We start from the raw sequence: 14,602 nt of genomic DNA, 5'->3' as shown, positions 1-14,602 counted from the left end.
TTTTACAACTGGCTGTTCTGCAGGGCTGGATTAATGCATAAGCGTTATTCTCATCAGAATCTATTCTTTTAGTGGTTTTAAAGTGTACTAATTATAGAGACTGCTCCAGCACGTCTATATTACTGACTGATGGGGTGGCCTAAGGCAAGTGGCTTTGTCGCCCTTTCTGCAAAATGGGGGTACATCGGCACCTGACGGGCCCAAGTAGATTCTTGTCTGTAAGTGACTGAAGACGTAAAGCACTATGTATTCCTAGCGAGGAAGACTATTTTGTCTGACATAGGACTGGGTGGCAGGAGCTGTGGACTCTATTCCCTGTCTTTCACTGACTTACTGTGATGGGGGGAAAATCACTTAAAGAGCCATTGAAGGGCAGAAATCCTGCAAATGGGTTTTACGCCATCCTCCCCCTCCCTTGGAAGAGATGGTGTGAGATTAAGTTTACTAATGAATTGAAAGCAATTCAAGCTTCTCTGATATAAAGCATTAAATAAAAGCAAACTTCTGGCGACGTACCATGTGTACACCTTAGGCAGACTTCCCTTAGCTAAGGAGCCTTGCACAGCGTTAATCTTTCCTGATGCTTTGTTTAGTGGACCTAGCCACTTGTATGTCTTATCAGACTAAATCTCACTCGCTTTTTATGGCTCACCCACCGGTTAGCTGTGTAATTATCTCAGTGACTGCAAGTAGGCAAGTGGCTTTGTCAAGGTTTTCAATCCATAGGTCCAATGGATGGCCACTGCTGATGGTTACACGCTCTGTAGTGGCATCACCTTAGCCATAGCATTACTGGAGCTTGTCCTCAGGAGGGGAGGGCGTCTTTACAGTGTAGTCTCTCAACTCAGAAGCTTGGGTGCTGCTCAAGAGGAGGTGGAAGAAGCCCAGCCTCCCCCATTTCACCCCAAAATACTGTGCCTGCATCACTGGTAACTAGAAGTCTTCTGGTTACTGAGCATCGTAGGGCAACTGTTTACAAGTAGCTAGAAGTATTGTGATTTCATGGCCTCTAATGTTACATCTGTCACTTTTAACTCCAACACAGCTTTTCATCTGAATACATTCAAGCTTTAGGAATCCACAAATACTTGGCATATTGGTGGCTTCAACCTCAGTGACTTCTGTTGGCCATTCAAATCACCCGGGATCCTGACCCTTATTTGCACTAGCTAATGTTGTCCCATCACCTTGTACTGCTAGAAGTTTAAGTGTAGATAAGACTACAATACTGTCTACCCTACATCTCCAGCTGCTCGGTTAGTGAGAGGGGAGGGGACGCTGCCCATTCTCTAGGGGGGAACTGTAGTGAGAGAAATGGAGAGAATTCACTTTTGAACTGTTCAGAATAAATAGCCCATGCTGCCTTTATTGCATGGAGACCTGGCATAAACTGCATTGGAGAGAGAGCAAGTCGAACCACTGGGACATTTATTTACAATGGCGCGCTCAGATGTTTGTTAGCAGTGAATAGCTATTAGAATTAAATTCACCTCCCCAGAGGTGCACACCTTGGCTAACCCAGGCACACCCTACGTCTGTGTCTCAGCGATACCTTCATGGACAAGGGGAACAAAAATGGGCTATTCTGAAATGGAACAAATCGGTGTGTCTGATGCTACAGCTGCATTTGTTACAGGGCAGAAGTATGTCACTGTGTAGGCAGCGATGTTTCCAGTTCCTTGTAACACTTTCTGCAGCCTCTTCTGACGAACAAACAACCAGCTTTCTTACCCTTGGTGGCTGCTTCCTGTCTTTCCTTATCAGATCGAAACTCAGCGTGAGTAAACGGGTGGATGACACCAAACAGGAGGGGTAGCAAATGGATTGAACCAAAGGGGCGGGGGGAGACTGGAGTAGTCAGGGCTGCAGGCCATCAGGGCAGCTAGGTATTAGTAAGTGTAAAGGCCAACACGCACCAAGGGTATGTCTTCACTCCAATCTGACTCTGCCTCTTCCTTGGGTGCTGCCATGAATAGCCCCCTCCCTCCACATCCATGCCCAAAACTGTCTCACCGGCATTTGGTGGGGCTTTAAGCCCAGGCTAGCTTGCCGGCTGGGGTATAGGCTAGAGCTGGTAACCCACTCAGTTTGCAGTGAGGACGCAGGCTCAGAGTCCTCCCAGGCCTTCCCACAATTCCACTCTGCGCACAGAAGGGCAGACACGTTCTCTCACAATGCACTGGGAAAGAAGCAGAGTGGCTCAGTTTACAGTACAAAGAACCACAGGATTTGTGCCCAGACGTCCTAGCAATACGAGAGTGAGTGCAGCTCCCATGAGCTGAGGACACAGGAAGTTGGGCAGGGCTTTTCAGTGTGGCTGCGAGTGACACACCTCAGAAGGAAATTGACGGATAGTAAATGGGTCATGTGTAACTCATGCTGAGTTTAAAGCAAGTGTGTGTTATCGCTTCTCTTTAGTGCTTCCCTACTCGTTTTTAAGGTAGCTAAACTTTAAAGCCCTAATTAAACGAAGTCAGTCAGTGTACAGGTTCTCTCGTATAGATGGGATAAAAAGATAGACGTGTTAAAATGTTGAGGGCTTTTATTGATTTATAGTCATATTACCACTGCTCAAAAGCCAAAATTGCTCTTGTAGACTTTCTATTCAGCACTAGAGGAAGAGTGGCTCACACAAGCTTAACGGCAGGAGTCTCCTGTAGTAGGAGACTTGACACTTTCTGTGCCAAAGCCCCAATTGTGGAATTCGCTCGCTGTGCTGAAGCAGCGTCTGACTGAAATGAGGGGAGCACTGGAGCATGAATAGCTCCCCACGCAGGATTGGGCCTTTGTGGCTATCCTGAGTACAGTGCGCACACACACACACACACACACACACACACACAAAACCAGAAGTAACTATTAAAACCAGCCCCGGAAGGAATATAACAGCACACCGCTCTCCATGTCTCACCTAAGTGTGAAGGAATAGGGTATAGATGCGCACCTTAGAAAGCTATTTGTAGGTTATCCAAGGGTAATATGACTTCCTTTTCTACTTTGATAAATACTGAAGGACTGGGACTTATTTCTGATCAAGAAAGGGTCAATGGAAGAAGACCAATGTAAAGGGGAGTTGGGAGAGAAATGACAGGCCAGCAAGGACTATCTGTGCTGAGTTTTTGGGGGTTGCTGAAACAGGACTTGTCAGAAGGGGTTTCTTTCATGTGTCTCTTACTGTTGAATTGCTGCTGATTCACATCTTGATTGCATTCCATGTTCCTGTAGTTTTATATTTGCATTTGAGAGCCAAAGTAGGCAATAAAGCACAGTTCCATGAAGAGAGCTAGGAATGAGAGCTAGCCCTTTAGAGTAATGGGGAGGAAACTCATTAGCAGCATCTTAAAAGGGGTGTGATCAGAAAAGAGAGTGTATAAAAACAAATGGCACCTTACAGACTCCTATTCATTGGCCTGCTGTAGTGACAAAAGGTGGGTCTCTTGCTCTTCACACCACACAACCAATGTAAAGAAACCCCCTGGACACCGCCAGGTCCATATAAATGTGTATTCAAAGCACAACCAAACAAGCCAGGCCAAGCTACATCCACAGTACTGCTCTGGCTGATTTCTGGCAGCCTCTAAAACAGAGAGGCGGTAGCATGAGGGCTCACAATAGGAGTTCCCATCCTATTCCTATACACTGCCCAGAAGTAAGTTAATACCGCTTTATTTTTGAATTCCAGTTAGCACTGCCCTACCTGCGTAGCTGTGGGGGAGTAAAGTGCATGCTAGTCTGGCCCGCTCAGGACTGCTTACCGAGTTCCACCTTGAAGGCAAAATTCTGCCTGCAGTTACAGCTGTCAGCTCCGTTGAGGGCAGCACTGAGCTCGTAAAATCTTTACTGGGGTTGAGGATGCAGTTGCCAGAACACCTCCATGCTGAGTTTCTTATGCTAGGTGCTGGCGAAGGGGAAGGGGAGGGAAAAAAGGATTTTTTGACATGAAAACAGAGTCAATTTGGCATGAAGCAAGGGGAGAGCGATTCACCTCCTATGGTGTCCTTCAGCATTCCCTTTCAGAGCCTGACTTCACTTCAGATTCCTTCGTGAAGATGAGAGCTAGCGAAGGCACTGGGTAGCGGTGGAGAAGAAATGATAGTGTCTGACAATGTGCTGCAGAAACGAAGTAATATTAATTTTCAGACCATTGTTGCTATTTATTGTTGCCTCTTGGGGGCGGGGGAGAATATAAGTTCATTAAAATACTTGTTAAGAGCAGTGACCATCTAAAATGGCGCACAGATTTTTCTCTATCTCCTGTCAGCATAGTATCGAAGGACAAGAGGAGTTACTTCATCCAAAAGTCCGAATTAAATTTTGGAGCATATCCCCTCAAACCTTCCCAGTGATTCATCTCTTACTGCCCCCTCTGCCTGAAGAGGGGGAAAGCTCAGTGCTCCCTCTTTAAGCATGGGAGACTTGGATTACCTTGTACAAGGACTAATCTGAGGACGGCACTGGGTTTCCTACCCCACATAGGGACCAGTTTTCCTATGGAACAGGATGTCGATCCGGTGTCTTTTTGCTCCAGCCCTTGTCCCCAGAAAGAATGACTTTGCCCTGGCCTTAGGTTTCCTTTGAGCTCTACACTGGGACTTGACAGAGTGACAGATGGCCTGGAATATGACAGACTTTTTTGGCTCTTTCTTAGGAAAACCCTGTGGCCAGAGGGGTCTGATCCGCCATGCCACAGGCATACAAAGCAGCTGGATTTCCTTGCCTCGCTGCCGTCGGGGCTCACTCAACCAGAGCTGTTCATCCGGAGCCAAGGGGGAAGCCACATCTGTCATGAAAATGTGTACGGCAGCTCCCGAGGAAGCCATCCTTTCCTTTGGGATTCCGTCCATTCACCAAGCTCGGCAGACGCGATGTGGTGGCTTCCTCAGAATCAGCCTTTGGCTGTAGGATCCATAATGCTGAGGTTCACTTCCTTAGTTCCCTTTCATTAAATGGTCACTGCTGATTATAGTCCAGGCATCTCTGTTGCTGGCACTGCATGGCTAGAAAAGGAGATATTGCCTTACCTGTAAACCGGATTTCTGTGATGCTGATAAAGAATTCTGGGCACCATCCCTGGTGTGTGTTGAAATCTGTATATGTTTCTAACAAGAACTGGATAAATTCATGGTGGTTAAGTCCATTAATGGCTATTAGCCAGGATGGGTAAGGAATGGTGTCCCTAGCTTCTGTTTGTCAGAGTGTGGAGATGGATGGCAGGAGAGAGATCACTTGATCATTGCCTGTTAGATTCACTCCCTCTGGGGCACCTGGCATTGGCCGCTGTCGGAAGTCAGGATACTGGGCTAGATGGACCTTTGGTCTGACCTGGTATGGCCGTCCTTATGTTCTTATGTAAGTGTCTGGCTTGTTTTTGCCTTGGGACAAAATAGTGGATGTTTCCATGCCTAATTCACAGTGGACCCTGGAGAGGAAATCAGTCCTACATCTTTGACCGGTCAGTCTTCCTGCCAATTCCTATCAGGCTGGAAAGCCTTCGTGTCCATATCGTCTCTGAGCCCCATTGTGGAGTTATCCAGATTACAGGTAGGTTCACAATTTGTCAGCTTTTATTTCTAGCTTAGGGAGATGCACGTTCAGGACTGATACCAGTAACTGTAAATACTCAAAACGAAACAAAGGGCGCTCCTACAAGAAATATATTACTTGTGTTGCAGAACAGACTGGTTGCAATCTCACCTCCATGGCTCAAAGTGGCTGGGTGCCAGGAGAAACCCACATGTTTGGGGGCATCAAAGCTCCTTTGACCGGACATGGATGAGGAGCTATTTTCTTGTTTTGCTTGATATCTCAACTGGTCTGTTTGAGTGACATACACTCGCTTCAGCTCTTCCCTTTTTGCAGTTGTCCTTTGGTGTAGGTGCAGCAATACCAGGCACACCATTGGTGGAATATCAGTTTGAATAATAGCAGAAGCCCATGCTATTATTTAGGACCTTGGAAACAATTCCTATGAATTGTTCACAGCAAATGGCATTTATTCTGTGCTCAGTTATATTCCTAATATTAATCCTGGCCTTTCTTCGTCATGTGCACAATCAATTTCTGGTAAGTAGCTCCAAGCAGACAATACTCAATGCATGTGCGATTGTATTGTAACTGTACCTTGCAGCACTCAGACCTACAAACTGAATTAACCCCTCACTGATTGCTGAGCACAACTTCCACAAGATGGCGCCTTTTTAAAGCAAAAGGCTCGTTTCCTCCTAGTGGTTTTTCCAGAGGTGTTTTCTCGGAACGTTTCTTGTGTTCTGTACCCGACTATCAGCGTTTGTGGTAACAAAGTTGCTTTACACTGGAAAAACAAAAGCCCAATTCTAAGGCAGTTTAGAATAATTTTATGTTTTAGGATTGAGGTAGCCTAGCCTGCTCTTTGGTATCTATCCAGACCAGATCCACTGTGTGCCATGTATAATAGGAATTATCGCCATCCTCTTCGAAAAGGTTTGATCTTCTGCTTGTCAGCTCCTTAAGAGCCATGTACTGTCCTCTCTGTGTCAGCCATTCCAGCTGCTATCACTAGGCGTTGTGTGCAGGAATCAAGGACGGTACGTAGCCCCAGAGGTGATTCCCTGACTTGTTACAACAGCTAAATTATCATGAAAATTAAGCAGCCAAGACAAAAAATCCGCTCCCCCAGCATGATGGTGAGAATGAGATTTTACTTGGGTCTCGGAAACAAGTGACCCTGCTGAATTGAATTTCGCATGCTGTGTTAGTGTCAAATGAGCGAGTGGAAAGGTCCATTCTGAATTGACTTGTAATTTGTTTAGTGCTTAAAACAAAGCAACACCTATTTTGCACAGCACCATGGTCTGAAACTTCAAATGGCAGCAGGCTTCTCTCCATTATATCAGAGAGATGATATATCTGTGCATGCGACTCCCAATCAGGCTCACTCTGCAGGTTTTGTCTGGGAACCAATAGACGGGATCAGGCCCAGTGAAGTTAGTGGGACTTGCACAGAATTTGTACCAGTGTTTACCTTGCACTGTTTATTGCTGCGTGCTGGTGCTTAATTGTAAAGCTGTAGCATCATAGCCATATCATTAGCAGCAATGGCATCCCGCTGCCAGATTGTCAGGCGGTTTTCATCCTGCTTTAATATTGATTTAACAACCAAAATTTTAAAAAATGTTTAAATGGGACTTTCTGCCAGCTTCCAGACAAACGCTAGCCCTTGTGTATCAAACAATCCCCTCAAACCTTGCAACTCACAGTTCGCCGGCATTGATTTATGCAAGCGTGGCAATAAAGTAAGTTTCATGTGATGAAATAATTAAATTACAGTGACATCAAGATGACCAGGTATGATTTCAAACAGGAAAGTTGGTGGCCAGATTGGACACTGAGGCCAAGATCTTCGAAGGCATTCAGTGGCCCAACTCCCATTGAAATACCTTTGAGGATGTAGGCCCGTGTGTGTGAAATGCAAAGGGCCTTCTCAGGTAGGAGTGGGGCAGGAAATACTCAGAGATAATCTCATCTAATCCCCAAACAAAGTGCAGATTGGATACACCTGAAAGTAATGCAGAGGAGAATGAATGGGAAACAAGGCCCTGCCAGCACAGGTAGTATTAATTGATGGAAGCATGAAAACAAGGTGGATTGGTTTAAATAAGCAATTTAAATAAGGATTTAAATCACCAAGTGGAAAACCTCAATTGAAATCATTCATTTTAATTAGGGCTGTCGATTAATCGCAGTTAACTCACACAATTAACTCATAGAATCATAGAATATCAGAGTTGGAAGGGACCTCAAGAGGTCATCTAGTCCAACCCCCTGCTCAAAGCAGGACCAATTCCCAGCTAAATCATCCCAGCCAGGGCTTTGTCAAGCCGGGCCTTAAAAACCTCCAAGGAAGGAGACTCCACCACCTCCCTAGGTAACGCATTCCAGTGTTTCACCACCCTCCTAGTGAAATAGTTTTTCCTGATATCCAACCTGGACCTCCCCCACTGCAACTTGAGACCATTGCTCCTTGTTCTGTCATCTGCCACCACTGAGAACAGCCGAGCTCCATCCTCTTTGGAACCCCCCTTCAGGTAGTTGAAGGCTGCTATCAAATCCCCCCTCATTCTTCTCTTCTGGAGACTAAACAATCCCAGTTCTCTCAGCCTCTCCTCATAAGTCATGTGCTCCAGACCCCTAATCATTTTTGTTGCCCTCCGCTGGACTCTTTCCAATTTTTCCACATCCTTCTTGTAGTGTGGGGCCCAAAACTGGACACAGTATTCCAGATGAGGCCTCACCAATGTCGAATAAAGGGGAACGATCACATTCCTCGATCTGCTGGCAATGCCCCTACTTATACAGCCCAAAATGCCGTTAGCCTTCTTGGCAACAAGAGCACACTGTTGACTCATATCCAGCTTCTCGTCCACTGTGACCCCTAGGTCCTTTTCAGCAGAACTGCTACCTAGCCATTCGGTCCCTAGTCTGTAGCAGTGCATGGGATTCTTCCGTCCTAAGTGCAGGACTCTGCACTTGTCCTTGTTGAACCTCATCAGGTTTTTTTCTGCCCAATCCTCTAATTTGTCTAGGTCCCTCTGTATCCGATCCCTACCCTCTAGTGTATCTACCACGCCTCCTAGTTTAGTGTCATCTGCAAACTTGCTGAGAGTGCAGTCCACACCATCCTCCAGATCATTAATAAAGATATTAAACAAAACCGGCCCCAGGACCGACCCTTGGGGCACTCCACTTGAAACCGGCTGCCAACTAGACATGGAGCCATTGATCACTACCCGTTGAGCCCGACGATCTAGCCAGCTTTCTATCCACCTTACAGTCCATTCATCCAGCCCATACTTCTTTAACTTGGTGGCAAGAATACTGTGGGAGACCGTATCAAAAGCTTTGCTAAAGTCAAGAAATAACACATCCACTGCTTTCCCCTCATCCACAGAGCCAGTTATCTCATCATAGAAGGCAATTAGGTTAGTCAGGCACGACTTCCCCTTCGTGAATCCATGCTGACTGTTCCTGATCACTTTTCTCTCCTCTAAATGTTTCATAATTGATTCCTTGAGGACCTGCTCCATGATTTTTCCAGGGACTGAGGTGAGGCTGACTGGCCTGTAGTTCCCCGGATCCTCCTTCTTCCCTTTTTTAAAGATGGGCACTACATTAGCCTTTTTCCAGTCATCTGGGACCTCCCCCGATCGCCATGAGTTTTCAAAAATAATGGCTAATGGCTCTGCAATCTCACCCGCCAACTCTTTTAGCACCCTCGGATGCAGCGCATCCGGCCCCATGGACTTGTGCACGTCCAGTTTTTCTAAATAGTCCTGAACCACTTCTTTCTCCACAGAGGGTTGGTCACCTTCTCCCCATGCTGTACTGCCCAGTGCAGCAATCTGGGAGCTGACCTTGTGCGTGAAGACAGAGGCAAAAAAATCATTGAGTACATTAGCTTTTTCCACATCCTCTGTCACTAGGTTGCCTCCCTCATTCAGTAAGGGGCCCACACTTTCCTTGATTTTCTTCTTGTTGCTAACATACCTGAAGAAACCCTTCTTGTTACTCTTAACATCTCTTGCTAACTGCAACTCCAAGTGTGATTTGGCCTTCCTGATTTCACTCCTGCACGCCTGAGCAATATTTTTATACTCCTCCCTGGTCATTTGTCCAATCTTCCACTTCTTATAAGCCTCTTTTTTGCATTTAAGATCAGCAAGGATTTCACTGTTTAGCCAAGCTGGTCGCCTGCCATATTTACTATTCTTTCTACACATCGGGATGGTTTGTTCCTGCAACCGCAATAAGGATTCTTTAAAATACAGCCAGCTCTCCTGGACCCCTTTGCCCTTCATGTTATTCTCCCAGGGGATCCTGCCCATCTGTTCCCTGAGGGAGTCAAAGTCTGCTTTTCTGAAGTCCAGGGTCCGTATTCTGCTGCTCTCCTTTCTTCCTTGTGTCAGGATCCTGAACTCGACCATCTCATGGTCACTGCCTCCCAGGTTCCCATCCACTTTTGCTTCCCCTACTAGTTCTTCCCTGTTTGTGAGCAGCAGGTCAAGAAAAGCTTTGCCCTAGTTGGTTCCTCCAGCACTTGCACCAGGAAATTGTCCCCTACACTTTCCAAAAATTTCCTGGATTGCCTGTGCACCGCTGTATTGCTCTCCCAGCAGATATCAGGGTGATTAAAGTCTCCCATGAGAACCAGGGCCTGTGATCTAGCAATTTCTGCTAGTTGCCAGAAGAAAGCCTCGTCCACCTCATCCCCCTGGTCAGGTGATCTATAGCAGACTCCAACCACAACATCACCCTTGTTGCTCCCACTTCTCAACTTTATCCAGAGACTCTCAGGTTTTTCTGCAGTATCATACCGGAGCTCTGAGCAGTCATACTCCTCTCTTACATACAACGCAACTCCCCCACCTTTTCTGCCCTGCCTGTCCTTCCTGAACAGTTTATATCCATCCATGACAGTACTCCAGTCATGTGAGTTGTCCCACCAAGTCTCTGTTATTCCAATCACATCATAGTTCCCTGGCTGTGCCAGGACTTCCAGTTCTCCCTGCTTGTTTCCCAGGCTTCTTGCATTTGTGTATAGGCACTTAAGATAACTCAATGATCGTCCCTCTTTCTCAGCATGAGACAGGAGTCCTCCCCTCTTGCGCTCTCCTGCTTGTGCTTCCTCCCAGGATCCCATTTCCCCACTTACCTCAGGGCTTTGGTCTCCTTCCCCCGGTGAACCTAGTTAAACTAGTTTAACTCAAAAATTAATCCTGATTAAAAAAATTAATCCTGATTAATCACAGTTTTAATCACACTGTTCACCAGTAGAATACTATTTGAAATTTATTACATATTTTTGGATGTTTTTCTACATTTTCAAATATATTGATTTCTATGACAACATGGAATACAAAGTGTACAGTGATCACTTTATATTATTTTTATTACAAATATTTGCACTGCAAAAATGATAAAAGAAATAGTATTTTTCAATTCACCTCATACAAGTACTGTAATGCAGTTTCTTTATCGTGAAAATGCAACTTACAAATATCGATTTTTTTTGTTTGTTACATAACTGCGCTCAAAAACAAAACAATGCAAAACTTTAGAGCCTACAAGTCCACTCAGTCCTACTTTTTGTTCAGCCAATCGCTCAGACAAACACGTTTGTTTCCATTTATGGGAAATCATCCTGCCCTCTTCTTATTTACAATGTCACCAGAAAGTGAGAACAGGCGTTCGCATGGCACTTTTGTAGCCAGCATTGCAAGGTATCTATGTGCCAGTTATGCTAAACATTTGTCTGCCCCTTCATGCTTTGGACACCATTCCAGAAGACATGCTTCCATGCTGATGACGCTCATTAAAAAAAAATGTGTTAATGAAATTTGTGAATTAACTCCTTGGGGGAGAATTGTATGTCTCCTGCTCTGTTTTACCCACATTCTGCCATATATTTTGTGTTATAGCAGTCTTGGATGATGACCCAGCACATGTTGTTCGTTTTAAGAACACTTTCACTGCAGATTTCACAAAACGCAAAGAAGGTACCAATGTGAGATTTCTAAAGATAGCTACAGCACTCAACCCAAGGTTTAAGAATCTGAAGTGCCTTTCAAAATCTGAGAGGGACGAGGTGTGGAGCATGCTTTCAGATATCTTAAAAGAGCAATACTCCAATGCAGAATCTACAGAACCCGAACCACCAAAAAAGAAAATTAACCTTCTGCTGGTGGCATCTGACTCAGATGATGAAAGTGAACATCTGTCAGTCCACACTGCTTTGGATAGTTATCGAGCAGAATCCATCATCAGCATGGAATGGTGGTTGAAGCATGAAGGGACATATGAATCTTTAGCACATCTGGTATGTAAATATCTTGCGCTGCCGGCTACAACACTGCCATGCAAATGCCTGTTCTCACTTTTAGGTGACATTGTGAACAAGAAGCAGGCAGAATTATCTCCTGAAAATGTAAACTAATTTGTTTGTCTGAATGATTGGCTGAACAAGAAATAGGACTTGAGTGGATTTGTAGGTTATAAAGTTTTACATTGTTTTATTTTTGAGTGCAGTTATTTTTTGTACATAATTCTACATTTGTAAGTTCAGCTTTCATGATAAAGAGATTGCACTACAGTACCTGTATTAGGTGAATTGAAAAATATTTCTTTTGTTTTTTTACAATGCAAGTATTTGTAATCAAAAATAAAATATAAAATGAGCACTTTTTATACTTTGTATTCTGTGTTGTAATTGAAATCAATATATTTGAAAATGTAGAAAACATCCAAAAATATTTAAATAAATGGTATTCTATTTAACAGCGTGATTAATCATGCAAGTAATTGCTATTATTTTTTTAATTGCGTGATTAATCATAATTTTTTAATCACTTGATAGCCCTAATTTTAATCAACTTTTCTATTTGTACTTCACTTATTTTCTAAAAAAAGGTGCACTCTCCTTGGGTTAATATAAGCATTGAAACATTGATTTGGAATTAAATAGAGCTTTTACACTACAGTTGATATATATTTTTGCTACCTAGGAAGGTACACTATAACTATGTATATTTCTTTAAGCAAATATATAACTTTATACATTCAGATTCTTATTAATTGTACATTTGAGGATGTTAGAAAATGGTGAATGATATATTGCTTATTTACGATAATTAACTTTTTCTCAAGTTGCATTGGGATGGTAACTGGAATTTAATTGAGCACAAAACAGCAGATACAATTTATTTTTATTAAACAAAACAACCCTAAATGTTTTGGATACATAAACTTCTCTTATCCAAACGTTTCACATTTACAGCTAAACAATTTAGTAAACAGAGGAATTTACTGTAGTCGGTGAATTAAACTGATTATTTCAGGTCAGCCCAGGAAAATTTTCAAATATGCCTAATTGTGAAATCTTAAGTTCCTACTCGCTAAGTCTCTTGAAAAATGAAACAACAGTCTCCTAAATTCCTTAGGCTGCCCTTCAAACTTTTAAAAGTAGGAGATCTCGTCCCCTCCTCCTCATTTTTATTCACAGACTGGAAGAGAGAGACACATTTTCCTCTTTTTCAACTCCCAATCGATTTGTCACCTTTGAATGAATTAGTGCAAATGAAGTAAATATTCCTTCTGTGCCTGCAGAACAGGCTACTGCTGTCCAAAGCTGGTTTAGCTCTACAACGGCCTCTGGTTCCGGGTGCTTAGCTCGTGACTTCCCCCAGGTTCAGTGGCGTCACTTGCTTGAAAACATGCACTGCTCGAATGGTCCCCTCCCGCCCTGAAAGTTGTTATGGTTGGCACAAGCGGCTGGTGATTATTAGATGCCCAGGCCATAGCAGCATCTTCAGCAGCTCGGCATCTACCCTGGTACTTTGCTTGGTCCGGCCGCCTCTTTCCTGCCTCCAATTTAACTGTGCTGTTGGGTACTTCTTTTGTCAAGGTCCCTTGAAGTTCTTTCCAAATTTCTGTAACATCAGCAACCCAGCAGCAATCTTCCCGCCGTTTGTCCAAGGCTCTGGAAGCAGGTTTCGGCGTATTCAGCATATTTTCTCCATTGTTCTCCAGTCCAGTGCTGAGTACTTTGGCTGTGGTAGTTCCATCTGTTTGGTCACAATTTTCTTCACAAACTGTCATCCGAAAAGGCCAGCTCTGAACACACAGCTCAGAACAGTCAACCACTGAATTCCACTGTACATCCTGGGGGAGAATTAATCTGGCTCCGCCTCCTCCCTTCAGTGAGGCTGAAGCAGAGTGGTTGTCATGTAAGTATTTTGCAATGTCAGCACAAGATGCTAGCTAAAAGCTGCATCAAATGAGCATTGCACCCATGTGTTACAAGTTTCAGGTTCCCTTTGTTACCTTCTTCTAGATTTCTTCTCATCTTTGCTACATTTGCAGCATTGCCTGTGACAAAGCTACACAACCGACACTTGAATTTTTGTTCAGTCTGTTAAGTACTCTGCGGTATGGGCATTTCCTGATGTATCAGTTGTTTCTGTAAGACAAACACCCCACTTTCTGTTGTCACACCAGCACTTATTGCTGGATCATTGTGTACATTGCTCCATCCATTACTCTCAGATTAACGAATTCCCCATCAATGTTTTTTGCACACTGCTCATTTTCCTTCTTATACACTGTATCCATCAACTTTGCAGCAATGTCTGCTCTGCTGGGTGGACAGCAGCCTGGTCATAATGACGGAACCTGTCAATGAAATGTTGTTCTGAACAAGATGAAAGGGAGAATTTGTTGCATAAATGAACTGAACAGCTTTTTCATCGATGGAATCTGCCTGGAATTGACTGGTCCTGGTTACGAACTCAGCCATGGTTTGATTGGATGATGAAGAAAGTTTTATTTTATTTTTTTTTGATACAGGTAATTTACTGTCTGACATGTTTAGTGGCAGCACTGCTGATGTTGCAGATGATGGACGTTCACAACCTCTTATGTCTAAGCTGGGCACTGAAACAAAATCATAAAAACAAGTCACTGAGCATTACTCTGCGCTGCTTTACAAAATGGGATTGTAAATGGAAGATTCCTCCTACTGCAGCCGTTTGTACCACTGTTTAAATGATATAATTTATTCTAAACCCAGTTC

This window comes from Trachemys scripta, chromosome 9, assembly GCF_013100865.1.
Source record: "Trachemys scripta elegans isolate TJP31775 chromosome 9, CAS_Tse_1.0, whole genome shotgun sequence".
NCBI classification, from domain to species: domain Eukaryota; kingdom Metazoa; phylum Chordata; order Testudines; family Emydidae; genus Trachemys; species Trachemys scripta.
This window is presented reverse-complemented; position numbering follows the sequence as displayed.